The 13,915-nt window shown below is 38.6% G+C and overlaps 1 long non-coding RNA gene across 1 annotated transcript in view; it reads left to right on the forward strand.

The window, feature by feature from the left end:
- Nucleotides 1-13,459, forward strand: part of LOC140679869 (uncharacterized) — a 352,424-nt gene extending 338,965 nt beyond the window's left edge. Inside the window, exon 3 of the long non-coding RNA XR_012051202.1 lies at nucleotides 13,337-13,459. This is a non-coding gene — a long non-coding RNA (uncharacterized lncRNA). The remainder of the gene's footprint in view (nucleotides 1-13,336) is intronic.
- Nucleotides 13,460-13,915: the final 456 nt, after the last annotated feature.

Here is a 13,915-nt window from a genome sequence, read left to right on the forward strand (position 1 = left end):
CCCGGGAGGTTTTCGGGAGAGGCGCTGAATTTCGGGAGTCTCCCGGGAAAATCCGGGAGGGTTGGCAAGTATGCTTAAATTTGACAATCCGAATTTACACATTGATTAATGCAATATGTTATTTGTGATTAATCGGTAATACCTTTTAATTTGACAGTCCTATTTTATGGATGTGATATTTTTGTGATTAATCGCATTAATTAATGCCTTGTTTTATACATGGTTAATGCAATTTTTTTTGTGATTAATTGAATGAGATAATTATTTCCTTTTGACAGTCCTCGTTTATACATGACTAATGCATTTTTTATTGTGATTAATAGAATGAGATAATACTTTTTTGTCATGATCTGTGGTCTCGATCATGTTTTTGTTATTTTCTGTTAGTTTTAAGACTCCACTAGTTCCTGTTTTTGTGCACCCTTGTTTGTTTCAGTTCCAATGGCGACTTATTCGTTTCACCTGCCTCTAATCAAGAGACCAGTCAGCCGGCGTGGCGTCATTGCTTGTTTCATGCAATACCATAGTTCATGTTGCTCGTTTTCATGACCGATTCCGTAGTTAGTGCCATTTGTTTCATGCCACAGTTTAGTGAGGTTTTCATGTCTATAGTTTCATGTTTCATGTCCTAAGTTTTTTTACCTTAGCGTCCGCGGGCGATCGGCACGCTTGCTTTCGGGTTGTTTTCTGTTTTGTACTTCGTAGAGTGGTAGTTGAATAATCCATTATGTTCCTACCTGCAAACCTTGTCCAGAATAGTCCGATTGCATCCCGGGAGAACAAAGCTCGCAGTAAATGGGACAAAAACAAACATGTTTACTTGAGCCACTTCCTGAGAAACTTATCAAGGAGCTTGTGGAAGTCGCTTCCTTGCGGTCCCACTGACAGACACTTCAAAGCATCCAAGCTTGCAGGTTTTAACAAAATCTTAATGATCATGTGTTTTATCAACAGTTTTCTTCTCCCAGAACGTGACTTTTCAGTCACGTCCGTATCCTCTCTCCCCCTCTGCTCCCGGCCGCTTACTGTTGAAGACAACAGATGATTAGATTAACACGTACCACCTGTGAAATCGAATCACCTGCCAGCTGTGTCTCACCGTCAGCATATGCCCCTCCCCTGCCCGATGGCGCTCGTCCTCAGTGCCATGGACAGCGGCGGTGACTTTTCCTCCTGCAAGCATCGCTGACTACACCTCCCCCCACAGAGCTATTTGTAATATTAGGACCATCTGTTATGTTTGTTGTCTTCTCCCTGCCTTCTCTATTGGTTTTTCAGTTTCTTCCTCAGTCTTTTGTCCCCAACGAGGCACACCTGCTGCTAATCACTTCCTGGTAGCATTTAAGCGCGTCTCCACCAGCTGGTCCCCGCCGGTTATTGTTCCTGAACTCCGCTCTGACATGTGCTACCTTGATTCTGCTTCCCTGGTATGTTGCCTTTGCATATTTCTGTATATTGACCTCGTTGTGTTTTTTTGTTTTCCTAGCCACCTTGTTTTAAGAAGACTAGTTTTTGCCACGCTGTGTGCGTCCTGACCTTTGCTCCGCCAACCTCTGAAAGAGACTACTTTTGTTATATTTCTCATGGTGTGCACTTTTGCCCCATCACCCTTAGTTACCATTTTTGGACTTGTTAAATATTTTTATTTGTTATCGTGTACCTTGCCTCCATTCTCTGCATCCCGGGGTCCACCCTTGAACTCTATCCTAACACCATCGGTGCTTAATATTATTAACGTATCACTTTCCTCTGGTACTGTTCCCCTCGCATTCAAAAAAAAGCGGTTATTCATCCTCTGCTCAAAAGAATCGAATCTGACCTCATGGTAAACTACCGGCCACCTTCCCTTTATCTCGAAAATCCCCGAAAAAATGGTTGCACAGCAGCTAAATGAGATTACTGTAACATATTAATTTCAAGTCTCTCTCTGTCTAGCATTAAAAGACTACAGTCGGTACAAAATGCGGCTGCAAGACTTTTGACAGCAAGAAAGTTTGATCATATTACGCCTATACTGTATATACTTTTATATACCTATATACATACATACGTATACTGGCTCACCTGCACTGGCTTCCTAAAGATGCAACTTTAAGGTTTTACTACTCGGGAATAAAATACTAAACGGTCAAGCTTCATCCTATCTTGCTGATTGTATTGTACCATATGTCCCGGCTGGAAATCTGCAGTCTAAGAACTCCGGCTAATTAGTAATTAGTGCTAAGTAGTGATTCCCAGAGCCCAAAAAAAGTCTGTGGGCTTTAAAACATTTTCTATTCGGGCTCCAGTACTCTGGAATGCCCTAGCAGTAACAGTTAGAGATGCTACCTCAGTAGAAGCATTGAAGTCCTATCTTAAAACTCATTTATACACCCTGGCCTTTAACCCTTGTGTAATGTTCATGTTGTTGTTACTCAGCCAGCGTTTGTGGGTCTGATGGACCCGTTGCATTTTGGGGCTTTTAATGCCTCACAATCAAACACTTTTATGTTAAAATACTGAACAGATGTTTACCTTATCCAAGTTCAGTATTTTAGGATAAAAGTGTTTGATTGTGTTTGATTAAATAGGCCCCTTTTAGACCAGTTGATCTGCCGTCTCTCTGTTTCTGCTCTGCCCCAAGCCCTTTGAGACATTTATGACTAAGGGCTATATACAAACCCCGTTTCCATATGAGTTGGGAAATTGTGTTAGATGTAAATATAAACGGAATACAATGATTTGCAAATCCTTTTCAACCCATATTCAATTGAATGCACTACAAAGACAACATATTTGATGTTCAAACTCATAAACTTTATTTATTTTTTTGCAAATAATAATTAACTTAGAATTTCAAGGCTGCAACACGTGCCAAAGTAGTTGGGAAAGGGCATGTTCACCACTGTGTTACATGGCCTTTCCTTTTAACAACACTCAGTAAACGTTTGGGAACTGAGGAGACACATTTTTGAAGCTTCTCAGGTGGAATTCTTTCCCATTCTTGCTTGATGTACAGCTTAAGTTGTTCAACAGTCCGGGGGTCTCCGTTGTGCTATTTTAGGCTTCATAATGCGCCACACATTTTCAATGGGAGACAGGTCTGGACTACAGGCAGGCCAGTCTAGTACCCGCACTCTTTTACTATGAAGCCACGTTGATGTAACACGTGGCTTGGCATTGTCTTGCTGAAATAAGCAGGGGCGTCCATGGTAACGTTGCTTGGATGGCAACATATGTTGCTCCAAAACCTGTATGTACCTTTCAGCATTAATGGCGCCTTCACATATGTGTAAGTTACCCATGTTGTGGGCACTAATACACCCCCATACCATCACACATGCTGACTTTTCAACTTTGTGCCTATAACAATCCGGATGGTTCTTTTCCTCTTTAGTCTTGAGGACACGACGTCCACAGTTTCCAAAAACAATTTGAAATGTGGACTCGTCAGACCACAGAACACTTTTCCACTTTGTATCAGTCCATCTTAGATGAGCTCAGGCCCAGCGAAGCCGACGGCCTTTCTGGGTGTTGTTGATAAACGGTTTTCGCCTTGCATAGGAGAGTTTTAACTTGCACTTACAGATGTAGCGACCAACTGTAGTTACTGACAGTGGGTTTCTGAAGTGTTCCTGAGCCCATGTGGTGATATCCTTTACACACTGATGTCGCTTGTTGATGCAGTACAGCCTGAGGGATGGAAGGTCACGGGCTTAGCTGCTTACGTGCAGTGATTTCTCCAGATTCTCTGAACCCTTTGATGATATTACGGACCGTAGATGGTGAAATCCCTAAATTCCTTGCAATAGCTGGTGGAGAAAGGTTGTTCTTAAACTGTTCAACAATTTGCTCACGCATTTGTTGACAAAGTGGTGACCCTCGCCCCATCCTTGTTTGTGAATGACTGAGCATTTCATGGAATCTACTTTTATACCCAATCATGGCACCCACCTGTTCCCAATTTGCCTGGGATGTTCCAAATAAGTGTTTGATGAGCATTCCTCAACTTTATCAGTATTTATTGCCACCTTTCCCAACTTCTTTGTCACGTGTTGTTGGCATCAAATTCTAAAGTTAATGATTATTTGCAAAAAAAAAAAAAAAAATGTTTATCAGTTTGAACATCAAATATGTTGTCTTTGTAGCATATTCAACTGAATATGGGTTGAAAAGGATTTGCAAATCATTGTATTCCGTTTATATTTACATCTAACACAATTTCCCAACTCATATGGAAACGGGGTTTGTATGTAAAATGGATTGAACTCTAGTTTGCACGTGATTAATGCAATATTTTTGTGATTAATGTGTTACGGTACACGGGAAGAAGAAGAAGACGGCACAGAGGCAGGGACGTCGTTTAGCTTTAGGCGTATTTATTAATATAATAAAATGACGTATATAACGAATCAAGATACATAAGGTGTGACTATGTGTTGTGTTATCAGGAGTTGTTGAAGGTGAATGTTGAGCGAGATGCGGAAGTCAGGGAGGGCAAGGCAGTCTCGGCGGTCCGTGGGCAAGCAAGAGGTCAGGGGCAGGAGCGAGGCGTCAAGGTCCGTGTCCAGGCGAGAGGTCGAGATCCAGGAGGGCAGCCAGGGAACCAGAGGGAATTCGGGGAGACGAGACACACAGCTCAAAACCAGGAAACGGAGGAACGCTGCGGGATGACGACACAGGACACAAGACAATGAGCACAGAGGAGGAGAAACACAGAGAGAGAGAGCGCGAATGCACATAGGGAGAGAGCTAGAAACGTGTAGGCTTACTGTACCATACAGGGGGCTACGTTCTGGCCCTGGAACGCAGGTTGTGTTGGCTTAAGAAGCGTGGAGCCTCATCAGCGTCAGGTCAATCAATCAATCAATCAATGTTTACTTATATAGCCCTAAATCACGAGTGTCTCAAAGGGCTGCACAAGCCACAACGACATCCTCGGCTCAGGTGTGTAGATTGCAGATTGAAGACAGCCACGCGTGCCCAGAGATGCGCTAGGCGCCGTGACATAATCACATGAATGAATGCCTTAAATGCTCAGTGGCCTCGTGGTTAGAGTGTCCGCCCTTAGATCGGTAGGTCGTGAGTTCAAACCCCGGCCGAGTCATACCAAAGACTTTAAAAATGGGACCCATTACATCCCTGCTTGGCACTCAGCATCAAGGGTTGGAATTGGGGGTTAAATCACCAAAAATGATTCCCGGGCGTGGCCACCGCTGCTGCCCACTGCTCCCCTCACCTCCCAGGGGGTGATCAACGGTGATGGGTCAATGGCAGAGAATAATTTCGCCACGCCTAGTGTGTGTGTGTGACAATCATTGGTACTTTAACTTTAACTTTTAACTTTAAATTTATACACTAGGAAGGAGATTAATATGGTTTACCTGACACATGAAACGTGACAAAATTGGGGACGGGGGGGTGCTCTATCCACTTCAGCCGTCGGACGGCGGTAGAGCGTTGAACATTTCAAAATGCGTTGTGTGGCAAATCAAACTTTGACCACAGCGTTAGTTGCCATGTAGAGTGGAACTTTCCATCATTTTCAGCAGACTCCATTGCAAAAATGATAACCCACCCGCTTATGTGAGATGGAGGCCACGCCTAGTGTATCATTGGTACTTTAACTTTAACTTTTAACTTTAAATTTATACACTAGGAAGGAGATTAATATGGTTTACCTGACACATGAAACGTGACAAAATTGGGGACGGGGGGGTGCTCTATCCACTTCAGCCGTCGGACGGCGGTAGAGTGTTGAACATTTCAAAATGCGTTGTGTGGCAAATCAAACTTTGACCACAGCGTTAGTTGCCATGTAGAGTGGAACTTTCCATCATTTTCAGGAGACTCCATTGCAAAAATGATAACCCACCCGCTTATGTGAGATGGAGGCCACGCCTAGTGTATCATTGGTACTTTAACTTTAACTTTTAACTTTAAATTTATACACTAGGAAGGAGATTAATATGGTTTACCTGACACATGAAACGTGACAAAATTGGGGACGGGGGGGTGCTCTATCCACTTCAGCCGTCGGACAGCGGTAGAGTGTTGAATAATTCAAAATGTGTTGTGTGGCAAATCCAACTTTGACCACAGTTGCCATGTAGAGTGGCACTTTCCATCATTTTCAGCAGACTCCATTGCAAAAATGATAACCCACCCGCTTATGTGAGATGGAGGCCACGCCTAGTGTATCATTGGTACTTTAACTTTAACTTTTAACTTTAAATTTATACACTTGGAAGGAGATTAATATGGTTTACCTGACACATGAAACGTGACAAAATTGGGGACGGGGGGGTGCTCTATCCACTTCAGCCGTCGGACGGCGGTAGAGCGTTGAATATTTCAAAATGCGTTGTGTGGCAAATCCAACTTTGACCACAGTTGCCATGTAGAGTGGCACTTTCCATCATTTTCAGCAGACTCCATTGCAAAAATGATAACCCACCCGCTTATGTGAGATGGAGGCCACGCCTAGTGTATCATTGGTACTTTAACTTTAACTTTTAACTTTAAATTTATACACTAGGAAGGAGATTAATATGGTTTACCTGACACATGAAACGTGACAAAATTGGGGACGAGGGGGTGCTCTATCCACTTCAGCCGTCGGACGGCGGTAGAGCGTTGAATATTTCAAAATGTGTTGTGTGGCAAATCCAACTTTGACCACAGTTGCCATGTAGAGTGGCACTTTCCATCATTTTCAGCAGACTCCATTGCAAAAATGATAACCCACCCGCTTATGTGAGATGGAGGCCACGCCTAGTGTATCATTGGTACTTTAACTTTAACTTTTAACTTTAAATTTATACACTAGGAAGGAGATTAATATGGTTTACCTGACACATGAAACGTGACAAAATTGGGGACGGGGGGGTGCTCTATCCACTTCAGCCGTCGGGCGGCGGTAGAGCGTTGAATAATTCAAAATGTGTTGTGTGGCAAATCCAACTTTGACCACAGTTGCCATGTAGAGTGGCACTTTCCATCATTTTCAGGAGACTCCATTGCAAAAATGATAACCCACCCGCTTATGTGAGATGGAGGCCACGCCTAGTGTATCATTGGTACTTTAACTTTAACTTTTAACTTTAAATGTATACACTAGGAAGGAGATTCATATGGTTTACCTGACACATGAAACGTGACAAAATTGGGGACGGGGGGGGTGCTCTATCCACTTCAGCCGTCGGACGGCGGTAGAGCGTTGAACATTTCAAAATGCGTTGTGTGGCAAATCCAACTTTGACCACAGCGTTAGTTGCCATGTAGAGTGGAACTTTCCATCATTTTCAGCAGACTCCATTGCAAAAATGATAACCCACCCGCTTATGTGAGATGGAGGCCACGCCTAGTGTATCATTGGTACTTTAACTTTAACTTTTAACTTTAAATTTATACACTAGGAAGGAGATTAATATGGTTTACCTGACACATGAAACGTGACCAAATTGGGGACGAGGGGGTGCTCTATCCACTTCAGCCGTCGGACGGCGGTAGAGTGTTGAATAATTCAAAATGTGTTGTGTGGCAAATCCAACTTTGACCACAGTTGCCATGTAGAGTGGCACTTTCCATCATTTTCAGCAGACTCCATTGCAAAAATGATAACCCACCCGCTTATGTGAGATGGAGGCCACGCCTAGTGTATCATTGGTACTTTAACTTTAACTTTTAACTTTAAATTTATACACTAGGAAGGAGATTGATATGGTTTACCTGACACATGAAACGTGACAAAATTGGGGACGAGGGGGTGCTCTATCCACTTCAGCCGTCGGACGGCGGTAGAGTGTTGAATATTTCAAAATGTGTTGTGTGGCAAATCAAACTTTGACCACAGCGTTAGTTGCCATGTAGAGTGGAACTTTCCATCATTTTCAGCAGACTCCATTGCAAAAATGATAACCCACCCGCTTATGTGAGATGGAGGCCACGCCTAGTGTATCATTGGTACTTTAACTTTAACTTTTAACTTTAAATTTATACACTAGGAAGGAGATTAATATGGTTTACCTGACACATGAAACGTGACAAAATTGGGGACGGGGGGGGTGCTCTATCCACTTCAGCCGTCGGACGGCGGTAGAGTGTTGAATAATTCAAAATGTGTTGTGTGGCAAATCCAACTTTGACCACAGTTGCCATGTAGAGTGGCACTTTCCATCATTTTCAGCAGACTCCATTGCAAAAATGATAACCCACCCGCTTATGTGAGATGGAGGCCACGCCTAGTGTATCATTGGTACTTTAACTTTAACTTTTAACTTTAAATTTATACACTAGGAAGGAGATTGATATGGTTTACCTGACACATGAAACGTGACAAAATTGGGGACGGGGGGGTGCTCTATCCACTTCAGCCGTCGGACGGCGGTAGAGCGTTGAATATTTCAAAATGTGTTGTGTGGCAAATCCAACTTTGACCACAGTTGCCATGTAGAGTGGCACTTTCCATCATTTTCAGGAGACTCCATTGCAAAATGATAAACCCACCCGCTTATGTGAGATGGAGGCCATACTACTGTGCATGATTAATGTGATATTATTTGTGATTAATCGCATTTGACACGCACCGCTGGAAAATGATCAACATGCAGAGCAGCTGTGCTCGGTTTATTTCACGGACTATGAAATGATCCCGTCAGGGGAAACGGAGCAGAGTGATATCAAACTCAACCAACCACATGCCACAGAAGATGATCCTGATTTGATGATTGCATATTTATTTCCCCCCCTAATTGGCTTCGCTGATTTCCTTTTATACACACCAGTAGCGAATGTCATTCAGGGTTTCTGACCCATCCATGCATCCGTTTTCTACCGCTTGTCCCTTTTCTGACCGCCAACTCTAAATGCGGGCCCCATAAATGTTCGCCCCAAAAAAAAAGTTTGCTGCAGAAAGAATGACAGGGGCTCGGACGAGCGCTCACTAATAAGTTCCTGGAGGACACTCAGGCCGCAGGAAGTCAATGATGGCGTCTAATGAAGACATTAACGGAAACCTGAAGGGACGTTGCATCTGTCCTCATAATGTGATGTAAGAGTACCGACTGCAGCCAAGTGAAAATCAATAAGCCAAGGATCGCTTATAAAATGACATCCCAGGGAGGTAAACATTTCTCATCTTGCTCGGCTCTCCGACTCTGCTGGCAGCCGCTTGTGTGGGAGATCCTCATCAGTCACGGTTTTTACATTTTTTATCGTGAATAAGGCACGTTTTCTTTTCGATATTCTTTGTCGCCAATAATCACTTATCTGTGTCAACAGTAATATAAAGGGACATGGGGGAATTATTCATTTTTATTTTTATTTTTTATTTTTTTTATTTTTTTAGACATGTATCTCTTGCGCACGATAAACTATCTTGTGCGCACGAGAAAGTTTTTATAAAGTTTAAAAAAAAACATTAAACGTTTTTTTTATTTTTTTTTAGACATGTATCTCATGCACACGAGAAACTTTTTTTAGACAAGTATCTCATGCGCACGAGATACATGTCTAAAAAGATTTAAAAAAAATAAATAAATAATACTTTTTATTTTTTTTATCTTTATAACTTTATAAAAAGTTTTTTTTAGACATGTATCTCTTGCGCATGAGAAAGTTTTTATAAAATTATTAAAAAAAAAAATTTAAAAAAAAATTTTTTTTTTTTTTTTTTTAGACATCTCGTGCACACGAGAAACTTTTTTTTTAGACAATTATCTCGTGTGCACGAGATACATGTCTAAAAAAAAAAAAATTATTTTTTTTTTTTAATAATTTTATAAAAACTTTCTCGTGCGCAAGAGATACATGTCTAAAAACAAAAACTTTTTATAAAGTTATAAAAATAAAAAAAATAAAAAGTATTATTTTTTTTTTTTTTTACCTTTTTAGACATGTATCTCGTGTGCATGAGATACATGTCTAAAAAAAAATTTTAAAAAATGCTTAATGTTTTTTTTTAAACTTTATAAAAACTTTCTCGTGCGCACAAGATAGTTTATCGTGCGCAAAAAAAATGTTTAATGTTTTTTTTAAAACTTTAAAAAAATAAAAAATAAAAAAATAATACTTTTTTTTTTTCTTTTTGTAACTTTATAAAAAGGTTGGGTTTTTTTAGACATGTATCTCGGGCACACGAGAAACTTTCTCGTGCGCACGAGAAAGTTTTTCTAAAGTTATAAAAATAAAAAATTGTAATTTGTTTTTTTTAGACATGTATCTCGTGCGCACGAGAAACTTTTTTTTTTTAGACAATTATCTCGTGCGCATGAGATAATTGTATAAAAAAATAAAAATAATACTTTTTTTTTTTTTTTTTTTATAACTTTATAAAAAAAAAATTTTTTTAGACATGTACCTCTTGCGCATGAGAAACTATCTCGTGCACACGAGAAACTTTCTCGTGCGCACAAGAAAGTTTTTATAAAGTTATAAAAAAAAAATTAAAAAATGTTTAATTTTTTTTTTTTTAGACATGTATCTCGTGCGCACGAGAAACCTTTTTTTTTAGACAATTATCTTGTGCGCACGAGATAATTGTCTAAAAAAATAAAAAATAATTATTATTATTATTTTTTTTTTTTATAATTTTATTTAAAAAAAATGTTTTAGACATGTATCTCTTGCGCACGAGAAACTATCTCGTGCGCACGAGAAAGTTTTTATAAAGTTATAAAAAAATATATATATATTTTTTTTTTTTTTTTTTTTTTAGTTATAAAAAAAAAAAAAAAATTATTTTTTTTATTAGACATGTATCTCGTGCGCACGAGAAACTCACGAGATACATGTCTAAAAAAATAAAAAATATTTTTTTTTTTTTTTTTTTTTTATAGCTATAAAAAAAAATGTTTTAGACATGTATCTCGTGCGCACGAGAAAGTTTTTATAAAGTTATAAAAAAATATATATATTTTTTTTTAGACATGTATCTCGTGCGCACGAGAAACTTTTTTTTTAGGCATGTATCTCTTGCGCACGAGAAACTATTTCATGCGCACGAGAAAGTTTTTATAAAAATTTTTTTTTTTTTAATTTAATTTTTTTTTTTTTTTTTTTTTTTTTTTAGACATGTATCTCGTGCCCACAAGAAACTTTTTTTTTTAGACAAGTATCTCGTGCGCACGAGATACATGTCTAAAAAAATAAAATACTTTTCTTTTTCTTTTTGTAACTTTATAAAACGTTTTTTTTATTTTAGACATGTATCTCTTGCACACGAGAAACTATCTCGGGCACACGAGAAACGTTCTTTTATAAAGTTATAAAAAAAAAGTTTTTAAATTTAGGTTTTTTTTTAGACATGTATCTCGTGCACACGAGAAACTTTTTTTTTTTAGACAAGTATCTCGTGCGCACGAGATACATGTCTAAAAAAACAAAAAATAAAAAAATAATACTTTTATTTTTTTTATTTTTATAACTTTATAAAAAAAAAATTTTTTAGACATGTATCTATTGCGCACGAGAAACTATCTCGTACACACGAGAAACTTTCTCGTGCGCAGGAGAAAGTTTTTATAAAGTTATAAAAAATAAAATGTTTTTAATTGTAATTTTTTTTTTTTTAGACATGTATCACGTGTGCACGAGAAACTTGTCTAAAAAAATAAAAAATAAAAAAATAATACTTTTTTATTTTTTTTATTTTATAACTTTATAAAAAAAAAAATTTTTAGACATGTATCTCTTGCGCACGAGATACATGTCTAAAAAAATAAAAAATAAAAAATAATATATATATATTTTTTTATAACTTTATAAAAAAAAATTTTTTTAGACATGTATCTCTTGCGCACGAGAAACTATCTCGTGCACACGAGAAACTTTATCGTGCGCAGGAGAAAGTTTTTATAAAGTTATAAAAAAATATATATATATATATTTTAATTTTTTTTTTTTAGACATGTATCTCGTGTGCACGAGAAACTTGTCTAAAAAAATAAAAAATAAAAAAATACTTTTTTATTTTTTTTATTTTATAACTTTATAAAAAAAAAAAAATTTTAGACATGTATCTCTTGCGCACGAGATACATGTCTAAAAAAATAAAAAATAATATATATATTTTTTTTTATAACTTTATAAAAAAAAATTTTTTTAGACATGTATCTCTTGCGCACGGGAAACTCGTGCGCACGAGAAAGTTTTTATAAAGTTATAAAAAAAAAATGTTTCAATTTTTTTTTTTTTTTTTTTTTTTTTAGACATGTATCTCGTGCGCACGAGAAACGTTTTTTTTTAGACATGTATCTCTTGCGCAGGAGAAACTATCTCGTGCACACGAGATACATGTCTAAAAAAAAAAAAATAATAACAAAAAATTATTAAAAAAAAAAAATTGCCCACGTCCCTTTAGGGGCTCCGTAGTAATATCTGACCCCGACAGTTTTTTATGTGACTGCTCTTTCTCTCGAAAAAACAATTGGAAAAAAAAAAAAATGTTGTTTTTGAAAAAAAAAATTTAATCCAGTTTGTCAGCATTTAAACTGTAGTATGTTTACTAATAGCGTACAATCTTTATGCAGGCGGTGTTGTTTCATGGTTACGACATTTTATGTTACGACATTGTGTGGTTCGTTCTTCCGTGTTATGACGTTTCGTGTCATGACCGATTCGTCTTACGACGGTTATGTCCATACTTGCCAACCTCCGAATTCGGGAGATTGGGGGGGGGGGTTTGAGGTGGGCGGGGCCGGGGGCGGGGTTAAGGGGGGAGGAGTATATTTGACATGCAGAGTTATAAAATGTAAACGGTGTGCCACATGGCTGTTCTAATTCATGTACAAAGGGGAGGGCCTTGACTTTTTGTGTTAGGACATTCCATGTTACGGCATTTTATTGGTTTTGACATTTCGTGTTACGACCATTCCGTGTTACGTCTCGTGTTACCTCATTCAATTCAAATGTAAACAGTGGGCCACATGTGCGTACTTACGAGCGGTCCTTGTTTTACGTTCGACTTTTTCGTGTTAGGACAGACGATGTTACGCCATTTCATTTATTACGCCATTTCGTGTTATGACATTTTGTGCTGTTTTATGACAGTTCTGTGTTCCGTTTCGTGCTACGACTGGCAGGCGTGCTTACTGGTAGTTTGGTCACGTTTGTGTTTTCATGCGTTTGGTGTTTTAGTTCCTGTCCAGCGCTCTTATTTCTAGTTTCTACTTCCTGTTTTGTGTGTTGTCATGCAGTGACTTTATTCCTGCCTCTGAGCTTTGTTCCCCTCACCTGCTCTTGATTGGCGATCAGTGGACACACCTGTCCCTGATTGCTGATCACAGGGTTTGTGTTCCAGTGTCACTTGTCTCTTGAATCTGGATCATTGTGCCTGATAGTCTGCTTTGTGTGACAGGGTTTGTTCCCTGCTTCCTGTTGCAAATGGACCTGGTTTTACCTGAAGTCCGCCTGCCATTCTCTGCATCCTCGGGGTCACGCTGCAGCAGCGCTCACCAAACCTTGGTCACGACAATTCACGGTAAGACATTTCACTTTTAACGTTCATGGATGCTGCACAGGTGTGCAAAATGTAAACAGTGGGCAAGATGGCTGTTCTAATTTATGTACATAAAGGCGGTCCTTGTTTTCATGTTAGGACATTCTATGTAACGGCATTGCGTGTCATGACCTTTTCGTGTTAAGACATTTCATTAGTTGCGACATTTCATTAGTTGCGACATTTCATTAGTTACAACATTTCGTGTTGTGACATTTTGTGTTACGACATTTTGTGTTAAGACATTTCATTAGTTACAACATTTCGTGTTGTGACATTTCGTGTTACGACATTTTGTGTTAAGACATTTTATTGTTACATTTCGTGTTATGACATTTCGTGTTATGACATTTCATTAGTTACGACATTTCGTGTTGTGACATTTCGTGTTACGACATTTCGTGTTAAGACATTTCATTAGTTACGACATTTCGTGTT

The sequence above is a fragment of the Nerophis lumbriciformis genome, linkage group LG26, assembly GCF_033978685.3.
Source record: "Nerophis lumbriciformis linkage group LG26, RoL_Nlum_v2.1, whole genome shotgun sequence".
In the NCBI taxonomy this organism is placed as follows: Eukaryota; Metazoa; Chordata; class Actinopteri; order Syngnathiformes; family Syngnathidae; genus Nerophis; species Nerophis lumbriciformis.